At 36.3% G+C, this 23,388-nt stretch overlaps 1 protein-coding gene and 1 pseudogene across 1 annotated transcript in view; both read left to right on the forward strand.

Annotated features, from left to right (window-relative positions):
• The window catches only part of LOC138175820 (transcription initiation factor TFIID subunit 3-like), a 260,852-nt gene that overhangs the window by 102,936 nt on the left and 134,528 nt on the right, over window positions 1-23,388 (forward strand). The gene's annotated exons all lie outside the window — the stretch shown is intronic.
• LOC138175735 (small ribosomal subunit protein uS3-like) lies at window positions 15,656-16,665 on the forward strand (annotated as a pseudogene).

The following is a 23,388-nucleotide window of genomic DNA, read 5'->3' on the forward strand; positions in this document are numbered from 1 at the left end:
AGAAAAAAAAAGCATTGCCATGTGTATAGCAGAATGTAAGAGAGGATTCAAAATATACAGCAATAAATTTCCATTTCAAGAAAGACTATATAAAAAATACTACAGTTTAGAGTATGTTCAGAGCTGTCTATCTTTGCTTCCTGTAAGTTTTCTTTGGTTCTCTGCTGTGTACTTTTTACTTTGTTATTCTCCTCCTTCCTTCCCCCATCCCAAGGAGGCTACAGTTATGTACAGATATATTTACACATACACACACTCACACATATACACACAAACATATACACATATACACTTATACATACATATACACTTACATGCATATACTTAGCTGTAATCATATTAATCTATAGATATATGCATTCATTCACATCTATGTAAGACCATATTGTACTTGTTTGTCGTCTTGTTTCTTTGAGGGTGGATAACCTCTTCCTTCATAAGTCCAAGTCTTTCCATATTTTTCTAAGTCCACCAACTCATCAATATTCCAATTTTATATTGTCTAGTTGTTTTAAATAGTCTAAAACGATGTTGATTAGTATGGCTGACATATAGAGTAGTTTCCCTATCTTTCTCTTTTGATTAAATTTATTTCTCAGTTACATTCTAATCTGGTTCTTCACACTCAGGAGTTTTGCTGGCATTTGGGACCTGCCTGCTATCAGGTTGATTCCTGATTTAAACCAACCACTTAATTTTTCCAAAAGTGACTTGTCCACTTTCACACAGATAATTCTAATAGAGCCAAGATTCAAACTTGGGTAATCTGGCTTCATATGCTTTTATCCTTTTACTGCCCCATGCTGAAAATGGCTAATAAATAGCATCTTTGCATATATCAAATACCAGCCAAACTCATTAAAGCAAATATTTTCTTATTTTGGCACTAAAAATCATGTCATATAGGTATGTATCTGTATGCATGCATAGATGGATGGATAAATGTTCAAATACTTAAATAGATTTCAGTTTGGGAATTCTATCCAGTGATGCAAGTAGCATTCCATTTATACCTGTCCTTCACCGAGGGTCTACCCATTATTCCTGAAGCCTTGCTTAATTTCTCCTTACTTCTACAGCACTGGTGTCAAACTCAAATAGAAACTGTCAGTGGGCTGCATATTGACTTAGAAAACCACATATTTACGGTATCCATGTTCTATTGTATGTTTATTTTGCTAAGTATTTCTCAGTTACATTTAATCTGGTGCAGCTGCACTTTAGAGTGTTGCAGTCACAAAACAGCAGTGTGGCTGCCCTGTGTTTTGATGCCTCTGCTCTAAAGACTATCTTCTAGAGACCTTACTCAGGAAGAACTAATGCACTGAAGGGCCTCTTTATCCTGACTGTTTTCTCTCTTGATTTTATGCATGTAATTTCTCCCCTCCCCTTTTACCTCTCTTAATGAGAACTGTAATCAAATCAAGATTTCTGATTGCCTCTGGAAAAGAGTATATTATGTGACTACCTGTTGCTCCAGTCATCCCATGACTTCCTAGCCCAAGCACCCTTCCCCTGGTCACTACTCCTTTATACAGTTGTTTTCCAATAAATTCCTCACCAACAGGTGCTGTCTGGTTTTTCTATTTGTGTCCCCAGCACTTGGAACACAGTAAACACTTAATAAATGCTTACTCATTCCTTCATTCCTTAAATCTTTCCTTCATAAATTCATTCTACTAGTTAACCACTCTGACTATGTGATCATCCCATCTTTACTTTTGATCATACATTTTTTCTTTTTTTTTTTGGCAGAGATAAATGAGCACTTTTATTTCTTTGTTCCACAAACACACCCAGCTGAAATAGTTGTTTCTTCTAGACTAATTAAATAGAAAAAATATCTCATGTCTTTATCAGACTCCTCCTATTCTTTCTTGCTTTTATCTTGGCTGGAGTAGCAGCTAGGAGCAGGAGCAGCAGTTATGGTTACTACTATAGGTGCAGAAGCTACAGATGTCACAGGATAGTAAAAAAAAAAAGACCTTTGCCTTTTTACCAAATGGGAATACACAGATACAGTTAGGACCCACTTGATAGATTGGGGATAATGGTGCAACAGTTGGGTTACTAATTTGCAGAAAGACACTGGCAACATTATGGACATCTTTGAAGAGACAGAGATGCAAAATTTCTTCTGTGATGACCTAACACTTCAGAATTGTAGATTTTGCTATTTTGAAACTTCTGCTTAATGAAATTGAAATGAGAATGGGTAGATACTTAGCATATTCGGTATTGTGGCACCCACTTTGTCTCTAGGCTCAATCAGCTTCACATCATTCAACAATTCAGTTGTGCCTTTGGAAAGCTTGTTGGTGATAGATAATATGAACCTATAGGAAGGGGGTCTTTTTGGGACGTAGACCAGTGTTCAGGGGAAACAAAGGGATATAACACAAGATATATTCTGTGTCTTCTTCCTTATTCTTACCATTCTAGACTGTAAGAAGTTTTTGTTGGGCAGAGTAGAAACAGGACTTTCCCATGGCTCTGGCTTCCACCTCCTCCAATATATGTAAAAAATGACTCTAAACAAATTTTAGACTTACAGAACCCACAAAGTGACAGAGAGAAACAAATCTCCTGCTGAAAGCAGCCTGGCAGGCCGGCAGGAAGGGGCTATGGCACCAAGCTGAAAGCCCAGCCCAGCCCCGCCTGAGCCCTGTGGTTTCAGCCCCAGGGCAGCCCCAACCAGCAGCTGTGGCGATTTCCAGACTTCTCAACCCATAGACATCAAAGACAAAGTAAAAGGTCAGCGTGGAACTCTGTTGGAACAGGGGTGGATGGAAGAGTGCTGTCTGACCCCTGCCCCCAGGACAAGAAGCAGTTGTGCCATGTAGCTGCCTCAAGAGCTCCTGGCCTGCAGATAGTAGGGGGACCAAGTGACCATTCAGAAGGTAATAGCACTTGCTGTAACCAGCTTGGGTCTGGATCTCAGTCTTGGGTGGAGGTCCTGGAGTGTGTGGCCAGGTGCTATAGCCAGTGGGGGCTGCAGAGAGAGCACCCTACTAATTGTTCTGGCAGTTACTAAAACCCCAGCGATTTGGGACAAAACTCTCTCCATTGTGAAAGCAGATTTCAACCATGGAAAAGAGTTCAAAAGTCAAGTAATTGACTGGCAACATGAGCAAGCATAGGAAATGCAATCCGACCATAGATCCCTTTTTCAGGGACAAAAAGGTTCAAAGCATGGAATGGGAGGAATACAATGAAGTCAGAACTCCTGCATCAAAAGCTTCCAAGAAAAATATGAATTGGTTATAGATCATGGAGGAGCTCAAGAAGGATTTTGAAAACCAAGTAAGAAAAGTAGAGGAAAAATTGGGAAGAGAAATGAGAATGATGCAAGAAAATCAAGAATAGTGAGTCAATAGCCTGACTGAAGAAAATAACTTCTTAAAAAATAGCCTAACTCAAATGGCAAAATAGGCCCAAATAGCCAATGAGGAGAAGAATGCCTTAAAAAGCTGAATTTGCCAGATGGAAAAGGAATTTCAAAAACTCACTGAAGAGAATAATTCCTTCAAAATTAGATTGGAGCAAGTGGAAGCTAATGACTTCCTGAGAAATCAAGATACTATAAAACAGATCCAAACAAATGAAAGAATAGAAGGCAGTGTGTAATATCTCATTGGAAAAACCACTGACCTGGAAAATAGATCCAGAAGAGATCACTTAAAAATTATTGGACTGCCTGAAAGCCATGATCAAAAAAAGAGCCTAGACACTATCTTTCAAGAAATTCTCAAGTAAAATTGCCCTGATATTCTAGAACCAGAGGGAAAAATAGAAATAGAAAAAAATTCACCAATCACCTCTTGAAAATGATCCCAAAAAGAAAACTCCTAGGAATAATATAGCCAAATTCTCACAGGAGAAAATACTACAAATGGTCAGGAAGAAACAATTTGACTATTGTGGAAACACAATCAGGATAACACAAGATCTAGCAGCTTCTACATTAAGGGATTGAAGGACTTAGAATATGATATTCCGGAGGTCAAAGGAACTAGGATTAAAACCAAGAATCACCTACCCAGCAAAACTGAGTATAAAGCTACAGGGGAAAATATGGTCATTCAATGGAATAGAGGATTTTCAAGCATTCTTGATGAAAAAACCAGAGCTGAACAGAAAATTTGACTTTCAAATGCAAGAAACAAGAGAAGCATGATAAGGTAAACAGGGAAAAGAAATCATAAGGAGCTTATTAAAGTTTAACTATTTACATTCCTATATGGAAAAACGATAATTGTAGCTCATAGGACTTTTCTCAGTATGAGGACAGTTGAAGGGAATATATATATGTGTGTATATGTATGTATAGGAGGGTATAGGTATGTACAAATATATGTGAAGGTGTGCATATATATGTACATGTATACATAGAAGGCACAGATGAATTGAATATGAAGGAATGTTATCTAAAAAATAAAATTAAGAGGTGAGAGAGGAATATATTAGGAGAAGGAGAAAGGGAGAGATAGATTATAGATAGGGTAGATTATAGATAGGGTAAATTATCTCATATAACAGAGGCAAGAGAAAACTTAAAATGGAGGGGAAGAACAGGAAGGTAAAAGGGAATGGGACAACCTTACTCTCATTGAATTTGACTTAAGGAGGGAATTACATACACACTCAATTGGGTATCTTACTGTACAGGAAAATAGGGGGGAAGGGGATAAGAGGGGGGACAATAGAAGGGAGGGCAGATTGGGGGAGAGGGTAGTTAGGAGCAAACACCTTTTTTTTTGCAGGGCAGTTAGGGTTAAGTGACTTGCCCAAGGTCACATGGCTAGTTTTTGTGTTGTGTCTGAGGCCAGATTTGAACTCAGGTCCTCCTGACTCCAGGGCCATTGCTCTATTCACTGCGCCACCTAGACGCCCCCGAAGCAAACACTTTTGAAAAGGGATGGGATCAAAGGAGACAATAGAGTAAGTGAGGGCGGGATAGGATGGAGGGAAATATAGTTAGTCTTTCACAATATACCTACTATGGAAATGTTTTGTGTCACTACATACGTACTACCTATATTGAATTGCTTATCTTCCCAGTAGGGGTGGGTGAGGAGGAAGAAGGGAAAAAATCTGGAACTCAAAGTTTTAAAAATAAATGTGTATTAAAAAAATTAATGTAGAAACTCTTTAGGAAACCTGAAATCTCCCTTCTGACATCAGCTTGCAGTCCCACTCACTCTTTTAAGATCTTTTTTTGAGAAATTTCTCTAAATAACTGATGTTCTACCAATTACACTCAATGACCACAACTCATATACTTTGTTTTCTTTCTTTACATCCAGTTATAAATTCTACAAGATCTGCAACATAGTCTTAACAATTCCTTAAGGTATCTGGTTTTCTAATGGCAAATATTCCCTACTCTACTTTATTTCTATACAGTGACATAACTGCTAATAGCATTAATTCATTATTCACACTAATGAAATAAAGTAAAACAGTAATTTAAAAGGCTATGTTATAATTATTGCTATTATTTTGTACTTCCTGTCCATCAAATCAATTGTTACTTCCTATGGATTCTATTTCTACCTTAGCATTCCCACAATGTCCACTCTTGTCTCCTCACCTCTTCCTAAAGATCACGTTCCTCAAGTCTCTTTCTCTCTCTCTAAACTAATAAATATATTTTAATCAGAGCTTTCTTTCTAAATCAAAGCTCTGATTATCTCAAAAAAAAAGAAGTTTTTGTTTTCTAAAATGGACTTCTATTTGCTTAGCTGCCTTTCCTCTTTTAGATGATAAGGTAGAATTAAGATGCTAATAGGTTTGTTCTACCACAAGTCTGTGGTAGCCCTAGTTCTATACAACAGCTTTTTTATTTGTCATTTGAAAGACAGTTACTTGAACAGCATAAAGTTGTCACATTACAGCTCAGAACTCTTTTCTTTCTGCAACAACTTATAGGCAATATAGGTCAGCCTTGAGAGCACAGTCACAAATTTCTCAGTGTGGAATCCCAAAGAAAAGTTATTAGCATGACTGGTGATGCAGTTTAGTAAAAAAAAAAAAATAAAGTAATAGATAACTTTCATGCTTGGAATGTCTGCAGCTGCTGTGAGCCTGGAGATCCTTAAGGTTCTTAAATGATGACATTGATGGATTATTTCAGGCTGGTGCACCTTTCACAATCTCCAGTGCCATCCACTAGCTATGAAGGACAGAGTGTTAGAGGTGATGTCAAGACCTTGCCAGTCTTGGCTTCTTCCTTCAGCAGCAACTAAAATCCCAGTAACTTCTCTCTAGATTTTCAAAGGGTAGCCAAGGTAGAGAGGTTTACAGCAGTATAGTATACACTACAGTGCCTTCACACTGCCATCTGTTACAGTGGAAGGTAAGATTCAGGTATAAAAAGTTTTAGTTTTAAGAATTTTATTTGCTCTATAATATTTATGGTACTGTAGATTTCATGTGTTATGAAAAGTGGATATTGTCTGAAATCAGCTTTTTTTTTTAAAAATTGAGATGTTAGTACAAAAGATCACAATTCTAGGGAATTACTAGTGAGAAAAGATGTTTTGCATGTTACCAATTTTATTTTATGTACTACATTTTATGGGTTATTTCATGGTTACTTTATTAGGAAAAATGCATATTATATAAAAATTAATGTTGGGTTATAAAGAATTGTATGCAGAAAAATGCGTTTTCAACAATCTCTAGCAAAAAATTATGGTTTTGGGTGGTGGTTGTGGCAACTTAACCCCTATTTCCCATAGGTTCAATTTATCAATATTCATGTTTTATACTATGAAAGCTGATAATTGACTGTAATTTTCATTGTATTCTTATTTTAAATCAAAATAGAGAAATAATCATAATGTGAAAGTAGACAAGACTGTGTATGGTATTAAGTCAAATATTGCAAACCTTCATTCAAATAAAAATGTCCAATATTAAAATTAATTGCATTTATTATTATTATTATTTGCTTTTTGGAGGGCAATTGGGGTTAAGTGACTTGCCCAAGGTCACATGGCTAGTTTTTTGGTGTGTGTGTGTTAAGTGTCTGAGGCTGGATCCGAACCCAGGTCCTCCTGACTCAAGGGCCGGTGTTCTATTCACTGCACCACCTAGCTGCCCCAAGTGCATATATTATTATATTGTGCTAAACAACTTCAGAGTGTAAGTTGTTTCATCAAAATGTTATTTATATTCATAAAATAAAGAAATTTATTATAAAATATTGTGATAATGGTAAGCATATAAGGTTTTGCTGGATTACTTCTTTTAAGAAGTCACATGGAATGTCCCACATCAAATAATAATAATATTTGTATATCCAGTCAATCTCTAAATATTGGCAAATGTTGTCTCTTTAACTCTTCTCTTCCTTCACCTTTTCTCTACTCTCACAGCCAAAACCTTAGTTCAGGTTTCTTTCTCATCACTTTTTATCTGAACTGCTACCGTTGCTTCCTAATTGTTCTCCAGTCTTTATTATCTTTTGTCTTTCCAATCATTCTTCCCTAGAGCTGCCAAAGTGAAAGTCCTAAAGTGTTGGTCTGACCATTCCACTCCTCTGCTCAAAAAGTTCTGGTAGCTCCCTCTTTCTTCTATGATAAATATAAACTCATAGGACTGGCATTTAAAGTATTTCACAGTCTGCCTCCAGGATACCTTTCCAGAACTACTGCATGTTATTTCCCTCTGTGAAGTCTATGTTGCCAAATTAATCTACTTGTTGTTACTTGTACATGACAGTCCACCTCCTGTCTCCATGTCTTTGCACAGGATGGATCCCATTATTGGAATCCACCGCTCCTTCCTCACATTGCCATTTAGAATCCATAGTTTCTTTCAAAGTTCAAGTCAGGTCCCCCCCTCTACTTAAGATCTTTTTTGATTTTCCCCTAGCTAATAGTGCCCCTTCAAAATTGTTAATTTATTTTATATATACATGGACTTTACTTATATCACTTATTCATTCACTCAGCAAATGTTTATAAAGTCTTTACTCTGTGCTAGGCTCTGTGCTAGACCTTGAGAACAGAAAGACATTGAAACAGTCTTTGCCTTCAAGGAGCTTACTCGTTATTTTCTTTTAAAAATATTTTATTCCGAATGTAAACATTAAATAATTAAATATTTCTATATATAAAGTAGAACACAAAGAGGATCAAATGAAACCATAAATATCTATTTTATACTGTGTTCATTATAAAAAATTATATAGTAAATGTTCTATACATTATTTTTAACACTGCCTTACTTGTCTCTACTTTCTCTTTTGTGAAGTAAAAAAATATTTCAGTGGTCCACACTGTGACCATGCCCCAAAATGTATTTATTTCTCTTTGTGTACTTCAAGTCCCTTCTGTCAGGAGGTGGGTAACATCTTTCATCACAAGTTTCCTGGAGACCTGGTTTGGCATTGCCTTGATTTCACTTCTTATTTCTTTCAAAGCTGTGTTTATTTTCATTGTTATTATTATTACATAAATTTTTCTCCTGGTTGTGCACGTTTTACTCTACATCAATTCATACTACTCAAGATTATATAAATTCATCTCTTTTGTTATTTATTATTTACAGTTCTAATGCATTTAATGTTCATGTATCACAATTTGTTCAACCATCCTACAAAAAACCATCAGTTGTGTCTAACCCCATTTGGAGGCTGTGACCCCATTTGGAGTTTTCTTGGTTAAGATACTGTAATGATTTGCTATTTCCTTCTTCAGACAATTTTACAGATGAAGAACTGAGGCATTCAGAGTTAAGTGATGTGTCCAGGGTGTTTGAACCTACGAAGTCGAGTCTTATGGACACCAGGCCCACCAATCTTATCAACTGTGCTATTTAACTACCGACAAATTGATAGAAATCCCCTTAAATTCTAGTCCTTGTTCTTATCCTTTCGTTTTCCATCTTTGTCTTCAAAATCAGGAAATTTAGTTGTGACTGTTCCCTCCCTGGTATTAACCTTCCTCTTAAACCTCACTGCCACCCCCTTTTATCCTTGTTGTTTCCCTTTGAGTTTGTTGTATCCTTCCTCCCCCCCAAACTGATATTTTAATTTAATTTAATTTTATCCTGAACTTAAATAAAAAAGCCATTTCCATAACATAGAAGAATAGAAAAAAAAGATGATTGTGTATGAAACTGCAACTTAGTATTCCTTTTGAATATATAATAAAGTTATATAAACTTTTCCCTTATTTTTCTATCCTTCCCACCCCCCCCTCACCGTAGAGATGGATACCATTAGACACAAATATGTGTATGTGTAAGACCATTCTGTATATACACTTCTATTTATCAGTTCTTTCTCTGGATGCAGATAGTACCTTTCATAGGTCCTTCATAGTTAAATTGATTATTTATAATAGTCAAAATGACTTAGTCATTCAGAGTCGTTCTTAAAGCAATATTGTTGTTACTGTATACAGTGTTCTCTTGGTTCTGTTCACTTTGCTCTTTATTATTTCATACAAGTCTGTCCATGTGTTTCTAAGATCATCAAGCTCATCATTTCTTGTATTGCATAGTATTCTATCACAAATCACAACTTGTTCAGTCATTCCTCATTTGATTGGCAGCTCTGCAATTTCCAGTTCTTTGCCACCCCAAAGAGAGCTGCTATAAATACTTTAGTACATATAAGTTCTTTTCCTTTTTCCCTCATCATCTTGATGTATTTATACACCAAATATTTATGTGTATGTGTATGTGTGTTCAACCTTCCTTTGTCCCTTTCTGTCATTGCTGCTTCTATCTATACTCTTCTTATACAGTAAAGAGAAATAGTAAGTCACTCTCTTCTTCCTTAGAACAGAACATTCTATTTCTCCTCCCCTCCCCTTTCCAATTCTATTTTTCTTATTTAACTCTCTCAGGACCTGTTGTAAACTTAAAGTTCAGAAGGGATGCTTATTTTTTTTTTCTTCCTATTAGAATGTTAGTACTTTTGTCATCAGACTCCTGTGTTTGTGTCAGAAATGCTTGAAGACCTTTTATCTTATTAAAGGCTTATTTTCTCCCTGTAGTACAGGGGTTCTTATCTTTTGGGGGGGTCATGGACCCTTTTAGCAGTCTGTTTAAGGCCAGTTATATTAAAACAAACATGTCATTTTTTTTTTCCTATCCAAGTTTATAGACCTCTTGAAGTCTTTTTTTCTTTTTGGAGGGCAGTTGGGGTTAAGTGACTTGCCCCAGGTCACACGGCTAGTTTTTGTGTTAAGTATTTGAGGCCGGATTTGAACTCAGGTCCTCCTGACTCCAGGGCCAGTGCTCTATTCACTGCGCCAATTAGATGCCCCTGATCTCTTGAAGTCTTAATTGTGGACTCCTTGGATGATTGGGGGAGAAGGTCTGTGGATCCTAGGTTAATATGTCTGCTATAGGATTATACTCAGCTTTTCAGAGTATTTATTTGTGGTTATAAGCCTATCTCTTGGCTTTTGGGATATTTTATTATTGCTCAAAGATTGCAAAAGATTGTTAGGTCTTGTGTGATCCTGATTGTGGTTTCTTGCTATTTGAGCTCCTTCTTTAGGGATACTTCTAGAATTTTTTCCTTGATTTGTAAGCACTGGCATATTTGCTGTGACATTCTTAGGACTTTTACTTTGGGAATGTCTTTTGGGGAGAGTGATCATTGGCTTCTTTCCATCTTGACTTTGCAGCCTGGCTCTAATAGATGTGGACAGGTTTTGTTGATCATTTTCTGAAATTATATGTCCAGTCCTTTCCTTTAAGATAATGGTTTTCAAGGAGTCCAAATTATTTGTTCATTTTTCTCTGCTCATTTTCATGTCAGTTGTTTTTGATGTTAGATATCCTATGTTTTCTTCTTTTATTTTTTTTTATTTTGTTCAAATCTCTTTCTGTCTCATGGAATCTTTGATTTCTATTTGACCTATTCTGATTTTCAAGGCTTTCATTACCTGGATATGATTTATTGCTTTCTGTTCTAAACTATTTATCCTTCTAATCTTTTTTTTTTGTCCAGAGTTTTTGTTTTTATTTTGTTTTGTTTTTATCAGTTGCTTCATTTCTTCTAGGCATTTTTGTTACCCTTGTGGAAAATCAGTTCTTTTCCTTGAGTCTGTTTTTTCCAGTTGTTATGGAATTAGTTTCTCCTTCATTGGATTTTGAGAGAGCTCTGGATCTTCAATAATTTTTGATACCGGTCGGTGTCTTCTTTGGTTTATTTTCAGCTTTAGTCCCTAAATTTGGACTTCATGCCAGTGATGCTTTATCCCTTGCTGTACTTATTATTATATTATGTGGTTAACCATGTTTGATCTCACCGTGTGTAACCTGGGTTCCTCCTCTGACCTCTAATTTGGGGGAGTGCTTAGGACCCTTGTATCTTTGAGGTTCAGAGTATTGGATCTAAATGCTCTTTTATGGCACCTCAGGACAGAGAACTAGGACCTTGGATCTCCAAAGCTCCAGGCTGTCCATGTGTGAGCACTGCTACATTGCATTGTTTGCTGCTACTCCCTTGAGCTTCCAAGGTACCAAAAGTTGCATTTTTACCCCCTGGGACTTTCTGTTGAGAGCCTTTGCTCTCAGTACCTCTGGACACAGAACCATACAGGCTTTAATTTAGGTGTCTCTGGACTATCTCTGGTCACATTCTTCATCTGGTATCCTATTTTGATGACTTCAGCCCTCTTTCCTATTGCCTTTGTCCTTCAGGGTGACTTCAGGTGCATTTCTGGGATCAAAGTAGTCACTTACTGTAGGTTTTCATTGGACTTCTTGATCATTAGGCCAGTATAAATTTTAGATTTCTATTGGAATAGGTATGTGTAAGCTGGGCAGTATGTCTGTTCAGGCAGCTGTCTTGGTTCTCAAGTATTTTGCATTCTAAATGAGAGATAACGTGTACCTAGATAAGTGTATCTAGAATAGATACTAGAAAATTTTGATGGAGAAGGCATAAATTGTTGGGAGAATCAGGAAAGGCTTCATGTAGCTGTTGGTCTGGGTGGTGGTCCTTTATGGCATCATGAGTGATGTTGTGACTTGCACCCTAAATGGATTTAAGTGAGGCAGAGTTGCACAAGGTTGACAGCCTCACTCTCTCTTCCAGAGTCATTGAAGTCCAGTGGCAGGACAAAAGTGAAGACCACTAGTGAAGGCCTGAGATGCAGTTATGACTTTGATGTCTTACCAAGCTCTAAGCACTCCACAGCAACAGCTTCAGCTGCCTTCCTGGCTTTTGGAACAAATTGTTCTCATCCGCCCATTCTGATGGGGAAGTCTTCACATGCCCCTACAAAAGATCCCTCTAATTCCCTAACAAGTTTGAAGCCTGTAGATTGCTCTCAGCTTGGTTTAGCCTGTCTGCCAAGACAGTTTTACCTGAGTGTGGCTGCTGCACAAGCTACGGTTTCTTGGAGCTACAGATGAGAACTGGGTGAAACGTAGGCACCAAAGGTGGATGAGCAGCCCTCACACCAGAGGTGCTAGTCCCCCACACACCCTCTTCATGAATAAATGATACTTGAGCAGAGTCTTGAAGGAATCTTGGGATTCTAAGAGATAGAAATGAAGTAAGAATTCATCCTAGGCCTGGGGAATAGCCAGTGCAAAGGTACAGAGGCAAGAAATGGGGCCTCATGTATGAAAAGAAATAAGAAGGCCCATGTGGCTGAGCTGAATAGAGTGTGTAAAAAGGAGTCATATGTGATAAGACTGAAAAGCTGACTTGGGACCAGTTTGTGAAGAGCTTTAAATACCAAACAGAGGAGTTTATATTTAATCCCATAAGTGATAGGAAGTCACTACTGTTTGTTCAGCCAGAGGTATGATATGGTCACAACTGTGCTTAAGGAATATTACTGTTGCAGCTTTAAAGACAGGGGAGACAAATTAGGAGGGTATTGCACTAGTTCAGGCGAGAGGTGATTATGGTCTGTACTAGGGAAGTTGCTGTATGAGTGGAGATAAGGGGATATTTTTGAGAGGTGATGTGAAGGTATAATCGACATGATTTGGTAACTGACTTTTATATATGGAATGAGGGAGAATGAGGAGTGGAGTATGACACTGAGATTTGCAACCAGGGTGATTAGAAGGATGATGGTTTCCTCTACACAAATAGTGAAGTTTTTAAGAAGGGTCAGTTGAGTTTCAAATGCTGATAAGACATTCATTTGAAGTTCCAGGTAGACAGTTGTTGATGTAAGACTGTAGAGAAGCTAGGGACTGGAAATACAGATCTGGGAGTTATTTGCCTAGAGGTGATCATTTTGATCACCAGGACCTAATGAGGTCAACAAATTTAGGAAAAAAAGAGAGGAGGGTCCAGAACAGAGGCTTGTTTTATATCCATAGTAAGGGAGCTGAGAAGGAATAACTAGACAAATAGGAAGGACCCCAAAGAGAGAAGGGAGAATCCAGGGGGTCTACAATTGTCAAAAGCTGCAGAGTGGTCAAATATATATACTGTTTCTGCTCTAGAATATATGCTTCTTGAAGACATGGTCTGCTTTGTTTTGTCTTTGTATACCTAGCACCTAGCACAATACTGTGTGTTTAAATTCATTTATGAGGAAACTGCATCTTAGAGAGGTTACATTGGCCCAACTCCTTACAGGTTCTAAATGTCAGAACCAATAAAACCCAAGTCTTCTGACTTGGTCTAATGTTCTTTACAACAATTGACTTTAATTTTTTAAAAAGTGTGTGTATGTGTGTGTTTCCTATGTTATAAAATACATTATGGTACATTCCTTTTAGAAGGCTTTTTTTTAAACTCTAAATGAAGTTTGTTTTCTTGGCACTTGATAATAATATATTACTAAAAAAGCTCTGTGTTAGCAGGCTAATTGGTCTGTCTACTCTTTCCTTTGCAGTAAAAATATAAACACCTTTAAGTTGTTTCTATGCAATTTAAAAAATTGACTTGGAAAGTTTTGTTTATTTTTCAGGATAAAAACTAAAGCTGGCAGTTCACTCATAATTTTTTTCATTTGCCCTATTATGTTAATGAATTTAATACTTTTAAAGTAACAAGCAGATTGTGAATTCTTGTTCTTAAACATGTTTAAGCTGCACAAATAAATGTTTCATTAGCATAGCTTTAAAATTAAGCACCTAAAATACTCTGCATGTAGGTGTTTAGTAAATGATTTCTGAATGAGTGACTGACAGAATGAAATTGTCTTATTAAATTAGGACCTACCTATTTATGTAGTTAACTGCGTTCAAAAAGTGTGCCACCTATAGCATTGATTCCTATGCTGACCTTTCTTTTTTTTTCTCTGCTCTATAACTTACTTTTAAAGGTCATGTTAATCACCTGAGTGACTTAACTTTTGTCTTTCCTTGAGAATGCTTTTTGGTGGTGTACTTTCTGCATCATGTGCTTGCTGCTCGTTAGGTGCTTCTTTGCAGGGTGATTAGATGAATTACATGATTTCAATCTTCATATAAAATGTTACACTTTTAGTGTTGTCCTTTTAGTCCCAAGATATAAATGATAAAATGTGTATCTAACAGTACTGTCCAAATAAAATGAACTTGTATTGATTTTTGTGTGGTATATAATGAAATAGGAAATAATCTCCTATTGTCTAGTTACCCTGGTCACAGAGGCAATTTTTAAAGAATAGTGTATTAATTTGTGTAATATAAATGCCTTATCTTGTTCACTTGATATACACGTGCAGTTTCAAAGTCAGAAAGGAGATAAAAATCAAAGCTAATTGTGCAAGACTGTGTCTGTTACTTTTATTATAGTTTTGCGGGGGAAAGTGAGCAAACCTGAGAGACTTTTTGATAGGTAGGTGGAACCTTTTTGGAAATGTAGTTGATTTTTTATCAAAAGATGTTTGGGAGGGGAAACAGGAACCTAGTGACATGAAAATGTAATGAAATTCGTTTTTATTGGTATACAGAATTAATTATTTCTCTTCTATGGGATATATTTCATATTATAGTTAAAAAGGCGCTGCTGTTTTCTAAGTTAAGTTAGGTGACCTTCCATTTGAACCCAGTTTTAACATAAACATTTTCACTAGATGGTTCCAGGGAGGGCTAGCAAATCTGGAGAATATTAGTAGTGCTCCATTTAAGGGAAGTTTGACTCCCTTGGTAATTCTCAAGAGCTCCTTTCCAAGACTTAAATAGCCTTAGAAATTCCTTTATTTTTGCTAGTTTTTAAATTAATCTTTGATTTTGTTGGTAATATCTGCTATGTTTATTGAAAATATAATTAGTAAAACATAAGTAGCTTTGAAGCAAAAAAAAAATTAAGGGAATGAAACATTGGATTTGAACAGTCTTCCCATCTTTCTCTTACCTCCTTAATCTGTTCATTTTTTTTTAATGCTGTTACGATGTCATGCTCTTGTAGTTCATGTCTCATTGCCACTTCTTTTGAAAATTCCTTCCCCCCCAATAGTATATTGATCTTTGAGAACAAATGAGACCTAAAGCTATTCATTTTGGAACTTCTAAAAATACTTCTTGATATATATTGATTCTTTTCAAGTTAAAAGGTTTAAATATCATTCTATATGCAAATTTTAAGGAGTTTACATAGAAAATATTGGAATTCTAGAAACATGATGGTTTTATTGATTACCATGGCCAGTTTTTTTATTTGAGGGGTTATAAAAGAAAGTTTTGAAGAGTCGAGCTTTTAGGAATAATATTTTTTAAAAGATCTAAGACTTTTTCCTGTCAGTGTAAGATGGTGGTGCAGATCTCTAAGAAGAGGAAGCTTGTTGCTGATGACATCTTCAAAGCCAAGCCGAATGAGTTTCTCACCAGGGAGCTGGCTGAGGATGGCTATTCTGGAGTGAAGGTTCGAGTTACTCCAACCAGGAAAGAAATCATCATCTTGGCCACCAGGACTCAGAATGTCCTTGGGGAGAAGAGTTACTAGATTCGTGAACTTACAGCCCTAGTTCAGAAGAGGTTTGGCTTTCCTGAAGGCAGGGTGGGGCTGTATGCTGAGAAGGTGGCCACCAGAGGTGTCTGTGCTATTGCTCAGGCCTAGTCCCTGTATATTACAAGCTCCTGGGAGGCCTTGCCATGAGTAGGGCCTGCTATGGTGTCCTCTACTTCATTATGGAGAGTGGAGCGAAGGAATGTGAAGTGGTGGTGTCTGGTAAGCTCAGAGGCCAGAGGGCCGAGTCCATGAAGTTTGTGGGTGGCCTGATGATTCAGAGTGGAGACCCTGTCAACTACTATGTCACCACAGCTGTGCACATGTCCTCCTCTGACAGGGTGTATTGGGAATTAAAGTCAAAATCATGTTTCCCTGGGACCCAAGCGGCAAGATTGGCCTTAAGAAGCCCCTTCCTGACAGTGTGAACATCGTAGGGGCCAAGGATGAGATTCTTCCTATCACCCCCATCTCAAAGCAGAAGAGTGGGAAGGCAGAGCAACTAGCTATGCCCCAGCCAGTGCCCACTGCCTAACAGGACTCTGTGACACCTGGAATGGTGTGCCCAAAGCTCTTTAATGTAAAGATCTTTGATAAAATCTTTTGTAAAAAAAGAGAGAGAGAGATCTCAGGTAGTTTTTGTTTTGCTACTCTATTGTTCATTTAAAAAAATTATTATTTATTTTTAACATTACTTTTTTTTATTAAAAATTTTGAATTCTAAATTCTTTCCTTCCCTCCCACCCCTTCCTCAGCCACTGAAAAGGCAAGCAATATATGAGTTATGTACGTGGTATCATGTAAAACATTTCCATATTAATCATATCACAAAAAAGCAAGAAAAATAAGTGAAAAAATTATTCTGCAGTTTGCACTTAAGAGTTCATCAGTTCTTTCTCTGGAAGTATATAGCATGTTTTGGTCATTAGTCCTTTGCAATTGTCTTGAATCATTGTTTTGATCAAAATAGCCAATTCTTTCACAGTTGATCGTTATTACCACATTGCTGTTATGGTGTACAATTATTCTTCTGGTTCAGCTCATTTCATTTTTTGTCATTTCGCATAGATCTTACCATGTTTTTCTGAAACTGTCCCCCTCATCATTTCTTATAATGCAGTAATATTACATCACAATCATATGTAACAACTTGTTCATTCATTCTCCAATTGATGGGCATCCCCTCAATTTCCGATACTTTGCCATGACAAAAAGAACTGCTGTAAATATTGTGTGTGTGTATTTATCTCCTTTTCCATTTTCTTTGATGGCTTTAGGATGCAGATCTAGTGTAAAGCCAAGCATAAGCAGGAGAATTCCTTTCCAGAGGATTGTTGCGGTGAATAGCTCTAGGTTCCAATCACCTAGTATAGTGGACTCTATTTATTCAGCAGTAAACTAAAGCAAAACATTCACAGAAACCAAAGTACAGCATTCACAATGATACAGCATAACAATTTATCACTAAAGTGGCCACATAGTTTTCACTTAAAGTAGCCACATAGTTTTAAGCAAACGGTATCATTCAATAAGTCCTTAACTCAATCATCCTTAAGGAGAAATCCTCCTTAAGGGACACAGAGTACAAAGGTCTAAGTTTTCCCACCCCTAGATCACATTGTCTTCATCTCTCAGTCAAAAAGTCTTCTTTCTTCTTGATTAGAGATTAGTTTCCAATCATCCTTAACTCAATCATCCTTAAGGAGTACAAGGTATAGAGTACAAAGTTCTCCCATCCCTACATCACAGTAAATCATGATTTTATCAGTCAGCACTAAGTACCCAAGGAGAAGTCTTTTCATCTTGGCCCAAGGCTGGCTCTCGAATTCCATGGTTCTTCTTCCATGGGTCCAGGTCCCTGGATTCACAGGCAGGCAGCCATTAGCTCTTTGTCCAGCTTCTCATCTAGTTCCTCGTCCAGTTCCCGTTCCATATTGAAGCTCACAATATCCAGTCTACTTCAAGTCCTTCGCTGTTTCTGTTTCTGGGAAGACAAAGCTTAACAGAGTCAAAACAACATTCATACACGTTGCTGGCACCATCATCCATTCACTGTCTGCCTGTGAAATTAACACAGACCCACAAACAAGGTCTGAGAACTCAACACAAATTGTCAGTGTAGTCCCGGGACTTCTGAAACCCTCCTCCAGGACTTCTGTAAACAGACAAGAAAATCCTCTTCCAGGGCTTCCAGTGAGGTCCCAGGGCTTCTGTACAAAGTATCATAAACAGAACAGAACAGACAAACAGAGTGCCTGGCCTCCACACCCGTTCCCCTTCTCAGTTCTGCTCTGTCCCAGCTGTGTTCCTCTTTATATATGGTGGCTGAACAAGTTGAGGTATATGAATGTAATGAAATACTATTGTTCTATAAGAAATGATGAGCAGATAGATTTCAGAAAAACCTGGAAAGACTTACATAAACTGATGTTGAGTGAACTGAGTAGAACCAGGAGAACACTGCACACAGTAACAGCAACATTTTGAGATGATAAACTATGACAGACTTTGCTCTTCTCCGCCATACAATGAACCAAGACAGGTCCAAAAGACTCATGATGAAAAATCCTATCCACATCTAGATAAAGAACTATGGAGTCTGAATGCAGATGAAAACATACTGTTTTCACTTTCTTTGTTGTTTTTTTTATTTCTCATGGTTTTTCCCTTTAGTTCTGATTCTTCTTTCACAACATGATTAAGGTGGAAATGTTTAACATGATTGTACATGTATAACCTATATCAAATATATTGTGGATCCTGATTTCTTATAGCACAATAGTGTTCCATTACATTCATATAACACACCTTGTTTATCCATTCCCCAGTTGATGGGCATACCCTCAACTTCCAATTCTTTTCTACCACAAAAAGAGCTGCTATAAATATTTTTGTACATGTGGTTACTTTTACCTTTTTTATGATCTCTTTGGGATATAGACCTAGTAGTGGTATTGCTGGATGAAAAGGTATGCACAATTTGATTGCCCTCTGGACATAGTTCAAATTGTTCTCCAGAATGGTTGGATCAATTCACAACTCTACCAACTGTGCATTAATGTTCCAATTTTCCTACATCTTCTCCAGTATTTACCATTTCCCTTTTCTGGCATATTAGCTAGTCTCATAGGTGTGAGATGGTACCTCAGAGTTGTCTTAATTTGCATTTCTCTAATCAATAGTGATTTAGAGCATTTTTTAATATGACTATATATTATGCTCAATTTTGCTAGGTAGCTAATTCTTGTTGGCTGCAGTCCTAGCCCCTTTGCCTTCTAGAACAAGTAAGAGAGGTAGAGAAAAAATATTTTCTCCTTGACCTGGAAATTATGGAATTTAGCTGTAATATTACCGAGAATTTTCATTTTGAGATTTCTCTTAGGAGGTGACCTGCGAATTCTTTCAATTACTATTTTGCTTTCTCCATCTGAGATACTGGGGCAGTTTTCTTGATTTTCTTTCTAAAATTTCTTGAAATCTGATGTCTAGCTTTATTTTTAAATCTTGGCTTTCAGGTTGTCCAATAATTCTTAAATGATATCTCTTTGATCTATTTTGTAAGTCACTTATTTTTCTGAGGAGATATTTAACATTTTATTCTATTTTTTCATCCTTTACTTTGTTTTATTGTTTTATGATGTCTCCTAGAGTCATTAGCTACCACTCGCCCTATTCTAATGTTTAAGGAATTATTTTCTTCAGTGAGTTTTTATACCTCTTTTCCTACTTGGCCTAGTCTGCTTTTTAAGGAGTTGGGTTTTTTTCTTCAGTGAATTTTTGTTCATCTTTTACCAGTTCTGTTTTTTTAAGGTATTATTTTCTTCAGTATTTTTGTGCCTCTTTTACCCAGCTGTTAATTCTCTTTGTATAATTTTCTTGCATTACTCTATTTGTTTTCCCTCTACTACTCATCTTTTCCTTTAGCTTTCTAGGAATTCTTGTTGGGCTTATGTCCAGTTTACAGTTTTTTTCTTTAAGGCTTTACATGGAGTTGTTTTCTACATTATCTTCTTCTGAGTTTGTGTTTTGATCTTCCCTGCCACCCGTAGTAGCTTTTTATGGTCAGGTTCTTCTGTGTTGTTTACTCATTTTCCCAGCCTATTTCTTGACTTTAAAATTTATGTTAAAGTTGGGTTCTGATCATCTGGAGATGGGGAGGCAATGGTCCAGGCCTCAGACTTTTTTTTGCTGCTGTTTTCAGAGCTATATCTGAGGTTTGGAAGTTTTTGGTGCTTCCAAGGTTGTGTAATATGGGGAGAAGTCTGGTCATTGCTCTGCTTGTCTATGCTCTGGTCTTGCCTCAAGAATGGCCCCTGCTACCCTGTGGCTGCAAGTGCTAGTATTGCACTTGGCCCTGCAACTGCATCGAGGGCCTCTGCTCCTTTGTGACCAACCATAAGTACTCTTCCCTGGAACTGGAACCTGGAATTGCGTATGGGTCCTGTGTCCTCTATAATCGCGTATGGGTCCTGTGTCCTCTGTAATCTCTCTCTGATGAATTATGCATTTCCCCTTACCATCTCTGACTGAGAGCTCCTGAAGTTGCTGCTGCAGCTGTCATGACCATCTTCAAGGTCCATTGCTGGTATTACTGCTGTACTCTAGACCAGTCCCCACCTTGGCATCACAAACCTCTCTTGCCATCCTCTTAAGTTGTCTTTCACTGGAATAATAGCTTATTCTGACTGTTTCTTGGCTCTGCTGCTCTAGAATTCGATTTGAGACTTTATTTTAAAGTCATTTGGAGGGCAAATGGAAGTTAATGACTCACATTTGTTAAGAGAATTCAGCTGGGTTGTTGCCTCTACTCTGCCATCTTGACTTCACCCTCTATCATTCATTTATGAACAATGAGTACATGAGCATTAGTAGTAAATCTTAGTGTTTCTTTTCCTTTAAAATCAATCATCATGATACACTTATTTCTCTTAATTAAATGCATAGGAGAGATTCAGATACAATTTAATTGCCAGAATCTTGAAATTATGTTTAATCCTTGTAAAGTAATCCATTTCTGAAGATTTCTCCTAATTGATTTGTCTGTTCATATAGATATAAACATTTAGATATAAACTTTTCTTTCCTTCTTCCCTTATACCTTTCATTTTGATTCTATTTTGACTCATTTAAATTGGGAACATTATTAGTTAATAAAGTACTTTGGAAAGCCTTTACCCTTGGGTTCTATATATAGTAAATAACTATTAGTAGTTACTATAAAATTATGTAGGGTATAAATTTATATTTAGAAACATGCAGAATTTTTCCTTTATGCTGTTCAGGCCTAAGATATCTAATTTCTTAATGCTTCTAGATTTCTGCTTCTTCATCTCTAAAATAGAGATGATACAAAGTCTAGAGATAATAAGTACAGGTATGGTAAAAGGGAAATACAATAGATCCTAAGATACTGTATGTTAAAGTGAGCTGGTTAATACAATTTAATTTTTGAATAGAGATATAAAGTACTTTAACTCTTACTTTCATGAAATTTAGATTTTATTGTTGACAAGACAGTAGGCTTACTCTGTTCCTCTTAAGTAATAGGTTTTAAAGACAGGTTAAATAAACCACCTGAGCATGTTTATTTCAGTTGTAAATGCTTCAGTATGTATTATAACTAACATATACTAATTTTGTAAATGGCATTCTAGTTTCAGTTATAGATTAATTTTAAAGCTTTGACTTTAGATATTAAATAGCCATTCAAAGCAAGGTACTGCTTAATTTTATCATTAGCCCAATCTGAGTGAAGAAAGCAGAAAGTGAATATACAATATTTGACCAATTTATTTGTTTTTCAAATAAATAATAACTTTGGTAACATATGTGTGTGGTCTGACCTTTACATTTTTATGTACTAAAGTGCTTGGTTCTTTTAATGCATATAAAAATGGATACAACCTATTCTGTTATTTCTATACATGACTTTCTAAGTCTGCTCTTAAAACAGAATCCGTTGAAACATGAACACTTACTTCTAAGTCCTGTTATAGTTAAGACAGAAACCTACAAATACCATTCAAATTGAAGGTTGAAACTCTTCTTAATCCATGGCATATGACCAAAAATGCACAGAGAGATATTATAAGGAAAGCATATCAGTCATAATTTTTAGTTGCTTAGCTTGTTTAGGCAATAATAGAAAGTATTTTTTTTTATGTTTAATACCTAATTTGGGGGTTTTCAGTGATATTAAAATCAACTATTTTGTAGTTTTTTTTCATTCTATTGATAAACATTTATAAGTGCATTGGTTTTATTTATGTTGAAAATAATTTTTTGGATGCCCCGGTATTGTCCATACTTTCATATTTTTAAATATTTCAGATTGGACAAAACTACTTATTTTTCCATTTCATATGGTAGTGTTATGTTTCTTGGTCAGCAGAGTATTTGTTTTTCTTTATACTTACTGATTTGCATCTTGTTAGGCACAGTGGCCCATGTGTGATAAGTATTATTTTAAAAATAAAGTATATTTAGTTACTTAATATATAAACAAAAAGGAATATAAAAAGAATATTTTGTGATACAGTATAGACAGTACTCCATTGTATTAGAATAACTGGGAGAAATACTAAATTTTTGCACACATAATTGACTTTATATATATATATAGGTAACTAAAGTTAGAAATCTGAATAGAGCTAAGATTTGATATGAAGTAAAAATAAAATAGTTTTCATTTTAACTGATAGCAAAGATTTAATACTCAAAGGTCTAAAGTGTGTTTCTTGGATTTTGTTACATTTGGTAGGCATTAGAAAGTAGTACAGTACAACTACTTACAAAAGCTTGGCAGATTCAAGGAAGTAACTTCATAAAAACAAAATGCCTCTTAAGCAATAAGAGAAAGAACCCAAGATGTGTATAAATCTGAAGATAGCAATCATTGACAAGTGTTTATTATTCACCATTCTGTATTTGGTACCATGATGTTTGAGGGAATGTATTGAGGAAACAGGAATCCAAACATTTGTAGAGAAGTGCACCAGATCTGTTTTGTTTTGGACAAAATTATTTAGGATATATTTTGCTACATAAATGGTACTGAGGGAGTTAATGTTTCTTTGTTATATTTTTAAAATTTTAAACCACTTCCAACTAATGAGGGCCTTTCTCCTTAGGGCTTCTGTATATAGCTAGTTTTTCTAAATTGCATGCATCAGTGGCTTGTAATGAAGTCAACTTTGTCCTTGTTTATTTTGTAATGGTTTGGAGTTCATGGAAGCTTTGCTTGTTAAGTGTGACACCCAGCCCATCAAACAGTAACAAAAATAGAATTCAAGTTTGTAGGTCATTTATACATTTTAATATGAATGTATTTATAACCTTGTTAATCTCTCAGCACAGAACTTATTTCTGGTCAAAGTAAGGTTATTCTCTTTCTTGTGATCACTGCTCCTAAAATTTTTTTCAAATCCCTCCTTTCCTCCTTCCTTCCTTCCTTCCTTCCTTCCTTCCTTCCTTCCTTCCTTCCTTCCTTCCTTCCTTCCTTCCTTCCTTCC

This window comes from Petaurus breviceps, unplaced genomic scaffold, assembly GCF_028583685.1.
Source record: "Petaurus breviceps papuanus isolate PSGF00001 unplaced genomic scaffold, PetGlider_PUasm1.0 79, whole genome shotgun sequence".
Lineage (NCBI taxonomy): Eukaryota > Metazoa > Chordata > Mammalia > Diprotodontia > Petauridae > Petaurus > Petaurus breviceps.